The sequence below is a fragment of the Canis lupus genome, chromosome 11 (genome assembly GCF_011100685.1).
Source record: "Canis lupus familiaris isolate Mischka breed German Shepherd chromosome 11, alternate assembly UU_Cfam_GSD_1.0, whole genome shotgun sequence".
Taxonomy (NCBI): domain Eukaryota; kingdom Metazoa; phylum Chordata; class Mammalia; order Carnivora; family Canidae; genus Canis; species Canis lupus.
Window position 1 is genome coordinate 43,167,475 of NC_049232.1, and position 17,891 is coordinate 43,185,365.

Consider the following 17,891-nt stretch of genomic DNA (forward strand, 5'->3'; position numbering starts at 1 on the left):
CTCTAATTTTCGCAGAGTTTTATAATTTTTCCTTTTCAATTACATTCAATACAAGTGATCTAACAAACTCATTTTGTACATTTAATATTGATGGAAGAAAAATTCACCTGAATACTAATCAAATATTAAATTGCAAATTGCAAATATAGGTGACATTGTCATTCCTAAATACTCATCTTTTAATTATTTGTGAATAATGATAAGTCCTGAAGGTAAGGTCAACAATTCTAATTCCTTTTCTTCATTAGCATCTTTTCACAGTTTTAAGAGCTATCTGTATTTATAATTTTGTGAAATATATGTTCATATTCTTTGCCTGTATTTTCTATTGTTTTTTGACATTCTTGTCAAGATGCAGACGCTCTTTGTATACTAGAGAAATATTAGAAACATATTTGTATATTACAGAAATGTTAGTCCATTGTAATATGAATTAAAATATTTTCTCACTTTGTTATTTTGCTGATTATCTTTTGACATAACTTTTGGTGAGCTTTTTGTTATACAGATTTTATTCTTAAACTTAGGCCCATTTTTACATCTTTGTTTTTTATAGCTTCTCTGTTTTGTATACTTAAAAAGGCTTCTACTTCTGGGCTATAAAGGCAGTTTTCCCCTATAGTTTACTCTGAACTAATATGTTTTCATTTTTACATTTAAATGCTAATACACTTCAACGTTTATTAGGATAAGGTATGGTATATAGATGCAATTATTTTTTTCCCCAGATGACTATCCAGATTTACAACATTATTATGGAACAAGAGTCATTGCCTTATCTTTGTTTTATACTAAATTTTTGTATGCACGTGTATTTATTTCCTGACTTCTATTTTGTCTTCAAGGTTCATTTTTTTAAAGTTGTCATACTTTAAAAGTTATGTTGTTATATTTTGTATTTTGTAATATGATGAGTTAAGTGTCATCTCTTTGCTCCCAGAGTACAGCCTAGAAGTGAACTCAAGAGTTGGTGTTTTGCTGGAAAAATCACACATAGATCTATCATCTTTTATTCCAACAACTTCAGCAGTTTCTTTGTTTTGGTCAATATTATAGCTTTTGCTATCTTGGAAATGTGCCACTTGAAATGACATTTAGTCAAGCGCCTATGATGCAATTGATCTTTCAATTATTAGCAATCTGGAATGCAGCTGGCTTTCAAGTAGAAGGAAAAGTCAAGGCTAGGCAACTTCCTCCTGTAAAATTGATTGTTATCACAGGGAGGCAGGGACAGAACAAGGGAACTTAGGAGGAATATACATCCTTGTTGTCTTTTGATGAGACAACTTTTCAGTATCTATTTAAATTGAGAAATAATTGCATCTTTCTCAATTAGAAAAGCCTAGTGGTGGTACGTACCGTCATAGACATTTAGAATGAGATGCCAAATTTGTGTGTATAGGTATGTGACATGCTAGGTATTTGAAATAGATCATTCCAAGTAGTGCAGGAGGTCAAAATGATTACATAATCATTCCAGGAAATGGGAACATTTCCATTGTTCTAATTTGGTTAGTTTAAGTAGCACTAAGTAGTATACCTGAAACTAATGTAGCAACTGTGTGTGTCAGCTATACTCCAATAATAATCATAAAAAAGTAGTTGTTGAACAGAAAAGAAATAAGGGTATGGAAGATGATACCAGCTATTAACATTACATTATAATTGTGAAATGATAGTAGTGGTCCTTTGAGTGTTGGGATTACAGATTATCAGTATTTTTAGTTCTCTGATTTTTGTGTTTTTTTTTCTAAATTTTTTTATGATCAATGAAAAATGCAATACTTTTTTATTTTTAAATTTTTTTAAATTTTTTTATTTGTTTATGATAGTCACATAGAGAGAGAGAGAGAGAGAGGCAGAGACACAGGCAGAGGGAGAAGCAGGCTCCATGAACCGGGAGCCCGACGTGGAACTTGATCCCGGGTCTTCAGGATCGCGCCCTGGGCCAAAGGCAGGCGCCAAACTGCTGCGCCACCCAGGGATCCCTACTTTTTGCTTTTTCAGGGAAGGTGAGGAGAACATTTAAGTTGTACCTTCTTAGCAAATTTCAGTGGTAGAATGCAGTGTTATTAATTATAGTCACTGTGTTATATACTAAATCCTCAGACGTCATTCATCTTATAACTGAAAGTTTGTACCCTTTAACTAGCTTCTCCCTATTTCCCCCAATTCCAGTTCCTGAAACTACTTTTCTATTTTTCTATTTCTATGAATATAGAAATGAATGCTGTGATGAACATGGGAGTAGATATAGCTTTCTGAGATAATGGTTTTGTTTCCTTTGGATATATACCCAGAAGTGGGATTACTAGATCATATGGTAGTTCCATTTTTAATTTTTAAGGAACCTCTATTGTGTTTCCCCCAGTGGCAGTACCAGCTTACATTCTCACCAAAGAGTGCATGAGATAGAATTCCCTTTCTTCCACATCTTCACCAGCATTTATTTCTTGCCTTTTTGATGATTGCCATTCTAGCATATGTCAGGTATTTTGATTTGCATTTCTCTGATGATTAGTGGTGTGCATATTTTTACAGATCTGTTGGCCATTTGTATGTCTTCTTTGGAAAAAATGTCTATTCAGGTCATTTGCCTATCTTCAAATTGTATTATTTACTTTTTTTTTTTTTTTTTTTTTTGCTATTTATTGGTTTGAATGAGATCTTTATATATTCAGGATGTTAACCTCTTATCAGATCTATGGTTTGGAAATATTTTCTCTGATTCCATGGGTTACTTTTTCATTTTGTTGCTGGTTAAGTTTGCTGAGCAGAGCTTTTTAGTTTGACATAGTCTCACTAGTTTATTTTTGCTTTTATTAACTGCTTTTTTATATATCCGAAAATTATTGCTCAGACCAATGTCAGAGAGTTTTTTTCCTGTATTGTCTTCTAGGAATTTTACAAAGTCAGATTTTATATTTAATCCTTTAATCCAGTTTGAGTTAATTTTTGTGAATTGTGTGATATAGGGGCTCTATTTTTTTCTTTTGTGAATATCTAGTTTTCCCAATACCATTACATAATTTATTTTTGAACATTAAACCAAGTCTTGAATACCTGAAGTAAAAATCCCACTTGGTTATGATCTATAATTCTTTTTATACATTATTGGATTCAATTTGCTAACGTTTATTGAAAATTTTTCATATATGTTCATGATAGTCATTGGTCTGTAGTTTGTTAGTAATACCTTTATCTGGTTTTAATATTAGGATAATGCTGTCCTGGGACGCCTGGGTGGCTCAGCGGTTGAGCGTCTGCCTTTGGCTCAGGGCCTGATCCTGGAGTCCCGGGATCAAGTTCTGTATCGGGCTCCCTGCATGGAGCCTACTTCTCCCTCTGCCTGTGTCTCTGCCTCTCTCTGTGTCTTTCATGAATAAATGAATAAAATCTTAAAAAAAAAAAAAAGGATAATGCTGTCCTCACAGAATGAGGAAGAAAGCTGCTATTACTAAATTCCTAATCTCTACTCTTTGTTTCGCCTCTTTGCTGACTGCTCCCTTTTCCCCTTATATCACCTTGCTATATACCACTCTGATTAGATTCATTCACTTTCAAGATAATATTTTTTAAAAGTCTTTGCATTTAGCAAATTTTACTCAAGATTTGGCATCCAAGAGGGGGATTTATGCACAATGCAACACAGCATAGCACAGCATACAACTCAAATTTATATTAGACATCTTTTGTCTTAAATACCCTTCTACTATCTCAAATAATGTGAACTTTTTTTCCCCCCTATTTGTTTCACCTCATCTATCCCTGGACTTTAGTGTACTACAGGATCGTTCCTTCTTGTCTCTTCTTAGCTTTATTTCCAAAAAAATTCAGTTTTCTTCAGTAATTTCTGGGCCTATGTTTGTATATTAGTTGGAGGAGGCTGATATTGCTTGCTTAATAAAATAAGCATTTAATATTTATGTTATAGTTTGCTGTGGGTCCACATAGAGGCTCTGCCCCATGCAGTCCTTCAGGGTATCAGGCACCTTTCATGTATTGGCTCTACATCTCTTTGGACAAATGAGATAAAGAATTCAAAGGATGGCCCAAGAGATTTTAGGGTCAGGCCTAAAATTATCATTTGTCACTCTCTCTTGCATTCTACTATTCAGAACTTATTCACTAATTACAGGAGAGGGTGCAAAATGCTGTTTATGTGCTCCAGAGAAAATTAAATTTTCTTTGATGAATATATAGGATCCTTTCTGTCAAACTCCAGAAAAATATTAGGTTGATCTGCTGAATACAAGCCTAATCTGGATCTCTCCTTTACTAATATTTTAGCAAAAAAAAAAAAAAATCCTTTCTTATCCATGAACTTACCATCTTAAGCAGGCCTTCTTGTTTGATATGACAATACCAAGTCCCTTAGAAAGAAGAGGCTCTCATCAATTTTGTTTGTTTTATTGTTTGTTTATTTAAGTGTCTTAAACTGCTCTTTTTATTGCTTCTGTACTTATCCTAATTTATGCCATATGCATATACTTTGGTACTTTTAAATTTTTCACTAATAATAATCAAGGGATCTTTTCTCATAGATTGATGCTATCTTCTGGACTCTGAAATGATACCAACTGCACTTAGATCTGATTTTAACTTAATAGGCTCACTGTTAAGGTCTCTAGAGCTTCTTGATTATAGCTAGAAATCTGGTCATACATTTTGTGAAAGCCCACTTTCCTTATTGTCCCCTAAGGAGTCCCCAGTCACCTTTTTCAGTTTGTCAGCTACTTTCTTTATTTTTATTTCTTACCTGTTTCTGAGTTATTCCCTTTAGCTACCTTGATTTCTTGTTCCTCTTTTTTTTTTTAAACTTTGATTACTCCCCATATTCCCATAATCAACTGGGTGGTTGTTTATCACTACTTATACATTCAGTACCCCAGAGTGAAAGGAGTTAATGAATACTTCAATTACATCTGTTTGCTCCCCCTTCCCTGACCTTCCCATTAATTTTGGTCTCCCAGTGTGTTTTCTACATTATGGTTGCATTTTGTGCAATTTTGTTTTTCAGAATTTTAATATATGAATCAGTTTGACTTTGAAATCACTGTTTTGTGACAGTCTTTATTAAGCATTTTTGGGATCAGCCAATGCTATACAGATAAAGATTATTTAAAATTGAACTCAGGAAAGGATTTCTATGGACACAGTATGATTTGAAGAGATTAAATCCCAATAATCTAGGAGAAGCAATAAAACATTTTGTTGAAATTTAGATTTTTAAATATAAAATATCTCTCAAATGAAGCTCTTTCAATGCATACATCAGTTAAGAGTCTGGCTGCTTCTGCTGGTGGGGTTATCTCTTTTTCTTTAAAATAATGGGTTGAATGTAATGTGTGAGCTTAGTAGAGTTACCAATGTAACAAAATGATTGAAAATAAGGTTTAAAAAATCTTTCTTGGGGTGGTGGTCATTTTATGAGGGGTAATTTCTTTGAAGGATATGGATAGAGAACTATTTCTTGCCCAGTGAGTATATGGAGTAGCTAACACTTTTATCTCATTGAGAGTAATAGATACATGGTTTATTGGCAAGCTTTCCCTTCCCCAGTGTTATAGAATTTACCAGAGTTAAGCTATGAGCACATTACAGGGGCCTGGCCATTTTGGCCATTTTGATGGATTTAGAGTTGCATGTGCGACCCAAACACAGCCAATAAGAGCTCCACCAAAAATGTTTGCTGGAACTTTCAGGAAAAAGTACATCCTCCACCCCTTAGTTGCTATGTTTTAAGCTGGAGCTGCCGGGAGCTCTTGTTGCCATCACATGGAGAGAGCTCTGCCTAAGGACAACAGAATGAGGAAAGCAGAACCAAGAGTGAGAAAGAGAAAATTTACTGATGACATTTTTGAAGCCCTATTTTAATGGAGTCTAAAGTCAGCACCTCTTAGATTTCTCAGGAATGTGAAATATTAAGGTACCTTTTCATTTAAGCTAGTTTTGGTTAGTTTTTTCACTGTCAACTAAAAGTGTACCAACTGAATCACTGATTACCTAGATTTTTTTTTAATAATATAACCAAATTAGAATATTCTTTCTAGTAGGGCAAAAAAGGCCCTTCTCTATATTATTCAACATTCTATCTCTATCACAAATTACAGTGACTGGCACAGAGATGTGTTTTAAATATTTATGGAATGAATAAATGATTAATTTAATTAGTTCAATTTAATTTAATAATTTAGTTCAAGTTGTGGGGCACCTATTTTGTGCAAGGCCTTATCTCAGGAGCTGGTAAGATGATAAAAGGAATCAGAGGGATAGATCTCTTTAGTTTCTGATTTTGTGCAGGCAATGAGGTATAATAATAATTTAAGGCAGAGTAAAGAAAGGGCTAACGGGAATGAATGTTGTATGTTAAAGAGTAGCCAAGGCATCAGAGGGCTCTATACTCAGATTGCCTGGATTTGAATCAAGCTATACGCTTGTTAACTGAGTAACTTTGGGTACATTACTTAAACTCAGTTTTCTTATCCATAAAATGGGGGTAATATTGTATGTTTTTTATAGATTTGTCATGAGGATAAATCAATATATTATACTTAAAATGATTGAAATACCTAAAATATCTTAAGTATTCAGTAACTTTTAGTTATTTTTATTTCAGCAAACAGAGATGGCTGCAACACGATTTAAATATTGAAACAAGAGAGAATTGGAAATCATGTAACTCTTGGAAGATGAATACTGCTTATATCACAAGTCAGTATCAAATATTAACAAAACCACACATACATGTGAAATACAAAATGATAGCAAAATCTTACTTAAGTGTACTGTTAGTTAGATTTATGCAATAGTGGATTTATTTTAGAGGAGATGAGTTAAGACATGCATCCTTGCTAAATGGGAGAAAGGAAGGACCTCTACATTATATTTTTAAGATTTAATAAGAACCAATTTAGCATTTTAAACCCAAAGTGCTAATGACAATGTTGTATTCTTTTGTTTTGTTTGTAGAGAGGGAGAGAAGTGGGGGAGAGGCAGAGGAAGAGGGAGAGAGAGAATCTTAGGCCCAGAGCTCAGCTAGAGCCCAACATGGGGCTTGATCTAATGACCCTGAGATCATGACCTGAGCTAGAAATCAAGAGTTGGATGCTTAACTGAATGAGCCACTCAGGTGCCCCAACAATTTTGTTGTTTTTCTTCTAGATATTCTGCAAGAGGAAAGGAAAAAAAAGTTCGAAGATAAGTATGTTTAATGGTCTGCTATAAGGTGGATATGCATAAGATGAAGTATTATATAGAATTAGATAGAGATGGGCTTCTAGATTCATTAATATACAATGCTTAAACGTCATAAAATTTGATGAAAGTTTTCAAAGCCTCGTTTAGAAATAAAAGTCCTTTTATGTCACAAAATGCTTTTATAAATACTTTTATTCTTTTTTACTTTAATCTGTACTTCATAGTAAAATAGTAACTTCAAGAGGTTCTCTGGGTATAAAGGAAAACAGAGGCCCATTAATGGGGGAAAAAGTTGCTTCAAATATGCTTAGTACTGCTGGCCTACATATTTCAGAAATATGGGGGGGGGGGCATTTCCACCTAATTCAGGGTTCTTACGGAGAGAATGAAGCAGCATGGTATGGCAAACAACATGTGTTGTGGAAATCTTAACAAAAATAGTTTAAAGTTGTCTGACTTTGGGCTATAATAGCCTTTCTGAGCCCAAGATTCCCCAGGAGTAGAAAGTAGGTCACATTAACTTCATAGTGTTTTTGTGGGGATTAGAGAGAATATTTACAAGGTGGCACTCATGGTTTTTGGTATGTGGTAGGTGATGAACATATGATAGCTATTCTTATAAATAATATATTACTTCCAGTTATTAAAAAAATAAATACATCAACTAGATTTTATATAGTAATAGGAAATATAAACATAGCAAAATAAAAATAAAAAAATGGATGACTGCTAGAAATTCAAAGGCAGAAAGATATGAATAAACAAAATTGTAGAGACAAGTGCTTGTAACAAATTGTGAGATTTCAGTAGATGTTGTTGAGTCTTAGCCAATGTTATCATGATGAATAGGCATGTTCAGCATTGCGGCTTAACTTTTTCATTATTCCAGCCTGTTCCAAAGGTAAAAGGATGGGGGCTTTCCAGACAAAGATTATGACAGTGAAATAGCCATCCTCCACGTTTTCTTCTCAAGCTGTATGCCTTTTTTATTTAACCTATGAAATAAATAAAAGTCTAGTTTCTTCTAGGAACCAGAATTCCTGTCTTAGCATTCTCAATCCAACTTTCTGCCCTTGTTCCTACAGCCTTTTCTGGCCTCGTCTCCTCAACTTCCAACTTGCCTAAATTCCCTTCTTGTTTGTTTAATAAAAAGTTCTCTCACCTTCTCAAAACTGTGGTTCCTCGGGGCACTCTTAATCCACTTCACACCTTGGAAACAACATGGCCCTCCTTGAAAATTATAGAATATATATATATATATAAAAAGAAAATTATAGAATATACACTGGGAAGTCCAATGCAGTTATCTTCTGGCCTTAAGCCCTCTTCATTGTCTTATACTGAAACAGATAAAATCCCCAGATTTATATTTTAACATATATAATTTTATTCACTGGCCCTGGGTTAACCTTAAGAAGTCATAATTTTTTCTTCTTTTTCTTTTTTAATGGAACACTTAATGAATTTGTGTGTTATCTGTTTGTAGGAACCATGCTAATCTCTGTATCATTCCAATTTTAGCATATATCCTGCTGAAGTGGGCCTCCTCTTCTCTTCCCTCTCCTTCCCTTTTTTCCTTTTTTCTTTCTTTTCTTCTTTTCTTTTCTTTTCTTTTCTTAAAAAACTCTTAAGCAGATACACACTTTTTCCTTTTTTTGTTTTTTGTTTTTCTTTCTTCCCTGGAAAAAATCTTGCAAAGCAAGTCCAGCATATAAAAAAGCTGCTTTTGTTAAGGGATATGTGGATATGTGACTGCTCTTTGATTCCCATTACTTCTGTGGTCCCTACTGTAGTAGATCCCAGGAGCCCTAGGCCTGGGGAAACACATATGAAAACACTCGAGTTTGTGAAATGAATTATTAACTGGAATTCTAAAGACTCAAGTTTTAGCTTTAGTTCTAATATTAAATTTGCATGTGTCACTGATAGGGTTAATTGTTTTACCTGTAAAACAAAGGTTTAGAACAGTGGTTCTCAATTTTGACTGCATGTTAGAATCACCTGGGGAGCTTTTAAAAATCCTGATGCTTAGGCCTCACTCTCTACCAATTAAATTAGAATCTCTGGGGCGTGACCCAGGCAACAGGCATTTTTTAAAACTCCCAAGGTGATTCCAATTTGCAACCAAGTTTCAAAACCTCCAAAGATTTTTTTTTTCTCCAAAGAATTTTTGAGCAATAATGTTCCATAAGTCTGTGGGGCTGTGGAGCTTGTTTTGGTAGACGTTGTTAAAATGTGCAGAGTCTATTTATGGATAAATAGTACTCAGTGAGGAGCTGGGACAAAGTGGGCATAAGGATTGGAAAGTAGGAAAAAAAGTTTTTTGACAAAACACTTAACTTGTTATATCCCCCATGGGAGTGATTTTAACTTCCTGTAAAGTGACACTCTCAACTGAGAAATCGTATTTAAATGCAATGTTATTATTTTTATACCAATACCAACACCATTTGCTAATATGATCAGTCAAGAATTACACCTAAATGTTTTATTCACAAAGGAAATAGAAAAGGCAAATTGACTACTGAAATGTAAAATATGGTTAATATTTCTCAGTTGGTGGTACAGCTTGAAGATAGATTGAAGCAACATGTTGATAACAATGGAATCTCTGATACTGAGGTGCTGTGTTAAAAGCGCATCCATCAAAAAGGCAAACAAAAAACCCCCCCAGGATTACTGCTATGAGCTTCTTGTCAGTTATGAAAAACTGTTGTTTCAACAGTTTTCAAATTAGGAAAAAAAAATTCACAGTATTGGTAAGCAATTGATCCTAAAAAATATACAAATTGGTTGACAATATCTAGGCTATAATCTCCAAAGTGAAATGAATTTATTATGATTGGATAAATTACAATGAATACCAAATAGTTTAAAAATGACAGCACAGTTAGAGCAAAATGATTCATATTACATATGTTAGATGTATAACTAAACAGAAATGCCTTTTCATTTTCTTACTACCAAGGCCATTTACATATTTTGTCTCACATTTGTGCAGCTAATAGGTGTTCAAGATTTGTGTGCTTTGATCTCCTCTTTTAACAGAGTAGCTCTTTTCTGGAAGTTGGTGACCTTTAGATAAAAGAAAAAATGCAGTTATCACTTATGGCAGGGCGATATATTAATAATTTTATACCTTGTTCCTAGGCTTTTTGCTGGAATAGATCTTTCTACAGCAGAATAAAAAAAATAATTTTACACATTTTCTGGCTGAAAGTTAAATCAGTATTTAGTGTTTTTGTGTTCTAGTTCTTCTTACCCTAGGGAAAAGTTTACATAAGCTTTCTTTATGTGGAAGTGTCCCTAAAGGTTGGGCAATAAGCCCCAACATTGACTTGACAGATGAGGAGAAAGTCCACAGAGATGATTTGGCAACATAGAATGGGGCCAGTAGCAGCATTGGCTACCTGTGAATGAGCTATGTTAACAAGGACAGTGACTACTTTTAGCAATGGCCATGAATGACCACTGATTGAGAATTTGCTCTATTTTTCTTTGACTTTGTAAGTTCTGATATCTTGGTACAATATAAAATGAATGAACGAATGGAAAGACGGGGGAGGAAGGAGGTAGGTGAAAGGGAGAGAAAGGCATGCAGGGGAGTGGAATATAGTGAAACACAAAAGATTATTGATGTTGGTCTTTTCACCAAACTTGGTCAGTAGAGACTGGGAACTGATATGATTTGATTTAGAGAATTTAAAAGCCACATAACATTTCCCATACTTTATGTTTTACATAGCACAATTCTTAACTGTCACATGCCTTTGAAAATGTAAATTGGCACAAATAAAGCTCAATATTTGGTTATTAGTGAGTTACTCTTTTTTGAGAACAAATATGTAAAGCACCTCTATGAATCTTCTCAGTTTACCCAGTTCCATAATGATTGGATTCTACTCTGAACTTAAATTACTTATTGTCTATACCATTCATTTCATGACTTAATATATTTTTTTTTATTTTTTTTGTTTGGTTGTCTTATCATTTAACTCACATTTTTATTAACTATGTAGATTTTAAATTTCTACTGTAATAGGAACTACCTGAAAAGAGAAATTGGACAAGGGAATGTGTGAACATTGCTCTAGACTGTGTTAAGAGTAGGAACTAACAACACCATGTATCCATGTGTTTTCAGCAACCAATACAGGACAGACATGGAAAGTACCTATTTTTTGAATGACTGCATGAATAGATGATAGGGTAATACAGAACGAAGGCACATATGCACAAATCCACTTGAAAAGTTGATGCATTCATATCTCAGGAATGATTAGTCTGTTACACCTAGATATGAATTTCTAGTTCAGCACAATATGTGCTTTTTACTAATACCAGTGTGATTAATGTCACTAATACGGGAACTTGGATCAGACCTCACAAATGATAAGGCCACTTCTTAATTTTTTAACCAAGACTCATATTCTGTATTTATTTTTCTCTTTTCTGCAAAAGTGATGATAGCAATTCTCCCACCAATATTCACACTCCATTTTCATTCAAGCTCCAACTCTTAAGCTCTGTCATTTCTAAGAGTTTATATCTTCAGTTGCCCCAAGCCATCCTATCATGCCACTTCAGTTTATCTCAGGTAGATATGAAAGATGAAATCTAGAGGTTCTTTCGGTGGAAAAAATGTTAGAAGCTTCTTGTATAGTATTTCTGTGACAGTTTAATTTTTTGGCAATTCTCCCATTGAGATATGGAGTCTTGGTCCTCTGCCCTTGTATCTGGGTGGACTAGTGACTGCTAAAACTAAGACAGTTGAGGCAGAAGAGATACTCTATGGCTTGTCAGAACAGAGCATAAAAGGCTATGGGGGTTCTGACTTGTTTGTTAGAACAAGGAGATGCCATGTGGGAAGCCTAACTGCTGAGGGCCCAGGCTGAAGAGGCGACGCATACAGGTGCTCAGTTAATCATCTCACCTGAGGCCATCTTTGCAGCCATCCATTTCAAGGTGTTACACGTGTGTGTGAAGGCATTCACGTTGAAAGTGGCTCTCTAGTTTCAGCTGTCCTAACTCTAGCTATTTGAATTACTCGCAGCTGAGGCCCAAAATATCAAATAGCAGAAACAAACTATACTCTGAATTTTTGACTCACAGTCTCTGTGAGCATAATAAAAATGCTTGTTTTATGCTCTCAAGTTTTGGGGTGATTTTTGTATGTGAAAATAGTAACTGGAACAATTTTAAGACCAGATTTTGTATGCTGAAGGGTAGGTTTTATTTTTTAAAAAAATTATTAAATGATGATTGTATTTTTCTTTTTATAAGTAATATATCATTTTGGGGGCACTTGGGTGGCTCAGTCAGTTAAGTGTCTGAGTCTTGATTTCAGCTCAGGTCATCATCTCAGGGTTGTGAGATCAAGCCCTATATGAGGCTCTGTGCTGGGCATGAAGCCTGCTTCAGATTCTCTCTCTCCCTCTCTCTCTTCCCCTCCCCTCTCTAAAAAAAAATATAAGTAATATATCATTTTCAATCTACTCTGGGAAACTTCAAATTTGCTTATATTCTCCTATTTTAAAGTTTGAAAATGATAAAATCAATGGCTTATTTCAGCATATTTTAAGCACATTTGGAAAATATCTTAATGTTATTTTTAGCTGCTGCTAAAATATTTTTGAGGGGGGTTGGGAATAAATATAAGTCCCTAGAAAGTGCTGCTTCTTCCTTCATTGTACCTGGAGTAATCACTATAGAGGCCTGACTTGGCCCAGAGTTCCCTGAAGGCCTTGTTACTGACTTGGATCATTTTTCCCATGGACTTGCTTCTGGCATATGTTAATATATATGATAAAATTAAAAGTTTACATGGCTAAACAATTGGGAAATATTGCATCCTATATGCTCTTCTTAGAGATTCATAATGAACATTAGCACATTAAGTAATCTAAGAGGTTCTAGGATAGGAAATCTCTTGACTCTGTTTAAACCATTCTAAACTCTTTTTCTACCCCCAGGTCATTTGACCACAGAATCTTTTTATAGGATATATCCTTTAATGTCAGTGTTTTCCATCAGCACTTTAGAAAATGTGGATTGATCTAGATGGTTTAGTTATTGGTAAATGCTCAAAGAGCTTGATTCATTTTGATTCATTTTTTTCCTTTAATATATACATAATTCCTCAAATGTGTGAAGTATATAAGAACATAAATGCTGGCTTTTAGAATTCCAAAGAATTAATGAATGGTAAATGTGAAGAGAAATTGCAGGAAGTAGGATCAGGAAGAAAGACACTAACACCAATTAAAAGCTATTGTAAATAACGTAGGTCTGTTATTATTAACTAGCATCTCTTTCCCCAGCTGCATTCCTCATACTTGGTTCCAGAGTTTTTCTCAGAATTTCGAGGAGAAGCACAAAAAATGTTGTTTGAAATAGGCATTAAAAAGTATGTTTATTTGTGAGAGTGGAAATGGGGGGAGGGGCAGGAGGAAGGGAGAGAAATCCTCAAGCAGACTCCTTGCTGAGCATGGAGTCCAGAACCCTGAGATCACAACCTGAAATGAAATTGAGGGCAGCCCATGTGGCTCAGTGGTTTCGCGCTGCCTTCAGCCCAGGGCCTGATCCTGGAGACCCGGGATCAAGTCCCACATCAGGCTCCCTGCATGGAGCCTGCTTCTCCCTCGGCCTGTGTCTCTGCCTTTCGCTCTCTCTCTCTCTCTGTCTCTCATGAATAAATAAATAAAATAAAAAAAAATAAATCGAGAGTCAGGTGCTTAACCAACTGAGCCACCCAGGTGCCCCTGAAATAGGCATGTTTCATATTAAGGTAATTTGTCTTTAGTTATGTTGTTTAACTCCGTTGGTATTTCAAATAATAACAGAAGAGGGTGTGAGCATGAGTATAACACAGCTGAGAGCTCCAGGGTTAGGTAGAGCAGAATATTGACAACTTTGGACAGAGAGGTAGCGACTTGGTATCCCGGTCTAGTTGGGGAGTGGTAGAATCAGGTCAACCAAGTTTTCAGTTATTTCATTTTTGACAGTGAAATGGATATTACTGCTTTGGTGTGAGGGTTGAACTGTAGAACACTCTGGATTGATTTTTCAAATGGTATATGCATTTTTAGAACAGCAGCGCTTTACAGCTACAAATCTTTAATAGAGTTGCTAGACCATCAACTGACATGTCAACACACCTTGAAGGAGGCTTCATCAAATGCAAAGGTAAAGTTCTGTCAAGTGATGTTAGCAGAGCAAAATAAACTCATAGGGAGAAGAAAATATTTCTTCTAAATACCCTGGTGTTATAAAACAGAATTCTTCAAAAGTCCTTGAGAAGGTGTTTCAAATAGGAAGTCTGGGTGAATATGTAAGAGATTGAAAAGGTGATAAAGTAAATGAAAGCACTTCTAGAAAGATTTAAATAGGGGGTGGTACAAATGCCACAGTGAAGCTTTATTTAATAATGTGGAAAAAAAAACCCAAACTCTCCTTACTTTAAGCTGCATCAGCTGTGGATTCCATGGGGGTGGGAGCCAAGATAAAAAAGATAATACTTCACAGACTTGGGTAAATAAAACATGTATTATTAATCCTAACTTAAATTGGGCCAGAAACTTCTTTTATTAGATAGTTTCTGACAAAAAAAAGAGTACTTTGGTCAAAGAAGTTCAGGAAAATTATGTAAAAAAATATTAGAGATCTTTTGACTCTAAGATTTCTGGGGCTTTAATATACTAATGTGTATTAGGAATCATTCTGATGAGCATCTATTGTACAGTGTTTCCAAAATTCACTTGACTACAGAATTTTGAAGAGATAACTTCTTTGGGGCTTGGGGTCTCAGGGGACAAACCTTGGAAAAAGAGATTTAGCCTTTCTGTTTTACAAAACCTTTTTGACCTTTATTATGAGACTAGCTGATACATGGTCTGGAGGCATCTCATGGCTCCTGCTTCCTGCATTCATTGCTCTAATTATCACAACTAGTTTATTTATTTATTTATCCATGAGAGACAGAGAGAAGCAGAAACACAGGCAGAGGGAGAAGCAGGTTCCATGCAGGGAACCTGATGTGGGACTTGATCCTGGGACTCCAGGATCATGCCCTGGGTGGAAGGCAGGCGCTAAACCGCTGAGCCACCCAGGGATCCCTAATTATCACAACTAGTTTAAGTGGTGCTTGTGCCTTTCCCTGGCTTAAATCACTGACTTAAATTATTACTATTATTATTATTATTATTATTTTTTTTTTTTACTTTTGAGACTATTACCTTTTGTGGAGGAGAAAATGGTATGAAAAAAGGTGAGCAGACTCTCTCAAGGTCATGTGATATATGTTACTGTGTTAGAACTTAAAATGTATACTTTTTCCTTGTTTGCTGAGTGTTGCCTTCTAGATTTTTTATTTTTTAATTTATTAAATTTTAATTCCAGTATAGTTAACCTGCAGTGTTGTATTAGTTTCAAGTGTACAATATAGTGATTCAACAATTCCATATATTACTTAATGCTCATCAAGATAGGTGTATTCTTAATTCTCTTCACCTATTTCACCCATACCTCACCCATCTCCCCTCTGGTAACCAACTGTCCTCTGTATTTAAGAGTCTAATTTGTGGTTTGTCTCTTTTTAAACGTTTTCCTTTGCTCCTTTGTTTTGTTAAATTCCATATAGGAATGAAATCATGGTATCTGTCTTTCTCTGACTTGTTTCACTTAGCATAATATCCTCTAGTTCCATCCATGTCACTGCAAATGGCAAGATTTCATTCTTTTTTAATAGCTGAATAATATTCCATTGTGTGTGTGTGTGTGTGTATTCTTTATCCACTCATCTATTTTTTTTACGATTATTTACTTGTCTATTCGAGAGACAGAGAGTGGCATGACATAGGCAGAAGCAGGTTCCCTGCAGGGAGCCCAATGTGGGACTCGATCCCAGGACCTCAGGATCACGCCCTGAGCCAAAGGCAGATGCCAAAGGCAACCACTGAGCCACCTAGATGTCCCTAACCGCTCATCTATTGATGGATACTTGGGTTCCTTCCATAGTTTGGCTACTGTAAATAATGCTGCAATAAACATAGGGATGCATGTATCCCTTTGAATTAGTGTTTTCATATTCTTTCAGTAAATACCCAGTAGTACAATTATTGACTGGATCATATGGCAATTCTATTTTTAATTTTTTGAGGGACTTCTACACTGTCTTTCACAGTGGCTACACAGGAACTCTAGTGTACTCTTGGTAGGAATGCAAACTGATGCAGCCAACCACTATTACCCTCCAGGTTTAAAAAAACCAAACCTGTGTTTGGTGAATAAGTGAGTTTTGGCTTGGACTGAGTCCCTTTTCTCTCATTTGGACTCTTCTTTGACTTGAATTTTGAGAAAAAGGTCTGAAATTTTTGATGAAAGGCTGTATATATCTAGAATAGGGTCTACTTATTGGATACTAGGGATTATGCTAGCAAATAATGACAGAGAATGAAAGGAAAACCTGTTTCCAGTTTTGAATATAGTAAAGAGGACTTTTAAAAAGTAAGGGTAGACTTTGCAAATTGAATAATCATGAAAAGGAGAATCCTGAAAATGAATACATTTTGAAGAATTTTAGAGATACTTGATTTCTGTTGCAGAATAATTCAAAAAATGGTTAGAAACATGCATGTGGACCTTAGGAGGAAGGACTGGGTGTACATAGGATAGTCATCTTCATAAAGAGGAAATTTGAAGATGAGGGAGCAGCTATTATTATATTAATGGTTATCAGGTTAGATCTCACTCTCATGCTTCTCTATATTTTCCCATACTTTTAATGCTTTTTCTCTTTTTCTTTTTCTCTTTTCTCTGTATAAATTCATCTTTGTGAATCATATATCCAATTATGGGAAACCAATGGGATTATCTAGTTCTGTGGTCCATTTGTAGAGAGCTAGTAATTCTCTGGCAGGAAATTTCTTTGCCCAACACTTCATTTTACTGTGATCATGGTTGTGGAGGTGTGTTTGTTTTTTGCTTATTTTTCCAAAATCAGGCATCATTATTTTATTCACACGCTTTCTTCCCTAAATGTTTTGAATTTCCCTAAATAGTTCTTTGTATGTAGACAAGACTTGTTTACATATGGAAGTAGATTGATCTGTCTGAAAAGTGGCTGGTTGCCACAAAAAATATATGCCATATATCCCTAATTTGTGGAAATTATAGGTTGAGAGCTAATGGCAGATATCCTGATAAAAAGTTTTAAGAAGGGTGCCTAGGGGAAGAAGAGAAACTTGAATTTTCTAAAATCAATTTTTGTGAGGAAAGAATGCAGTAGCTTTTAGGAGCATCCCCTCCTGGGTTTGGTTATTTACTTTTTCTGTTCATGCTCTGGTAGAGTAAGCTCTTCACCCTGGAAATATATTGTCTTCAAAACAAGCAAACAAAAGGTTGGCTCATCACTTCTTGCTCTTTCATGTTTAGGAGGAGATTTTCACTCATGCAATTCCCTGGCAATTATGTAGATCTTCTGTGAGTGAATGAAATGTCTTATATGAGATATCAATGTTTCTCTGGGAATAGGTGAGCTTTAACTTAGATGAATGTGAATATGGTTAGAAACAAAAATGAACTTTCTTTCCCTAGTGTAAAACTGTGAAAACTTAAAGACAAAAATTCCGGTTTCTCAGAAATTAGATCGCCGGTTGGATTCTCTCATAGCACCTCTTGTTGTTTTTCTTATT

The 17,891-nt window shown here is 35.1% G+C and overlaps 1 non-coding gene across 1 annotated transcript; it reads right to left on the reverse strand.

The window, feature by feature from the left end:
• Positions 1–8,641: 8,641 nt before the first annotated feature.
• Positions 8,642–8,743, reverse strand: LOC119874074. The gene has a single exon (XR_005367299.1). It is a non-coding gene; the product is annotated as a U6 spliceosomal RNA (small nuclear RNA).
• Between the last annotated feature and the right edge of the window lie 9,148 nt (positions 8,744–17,891).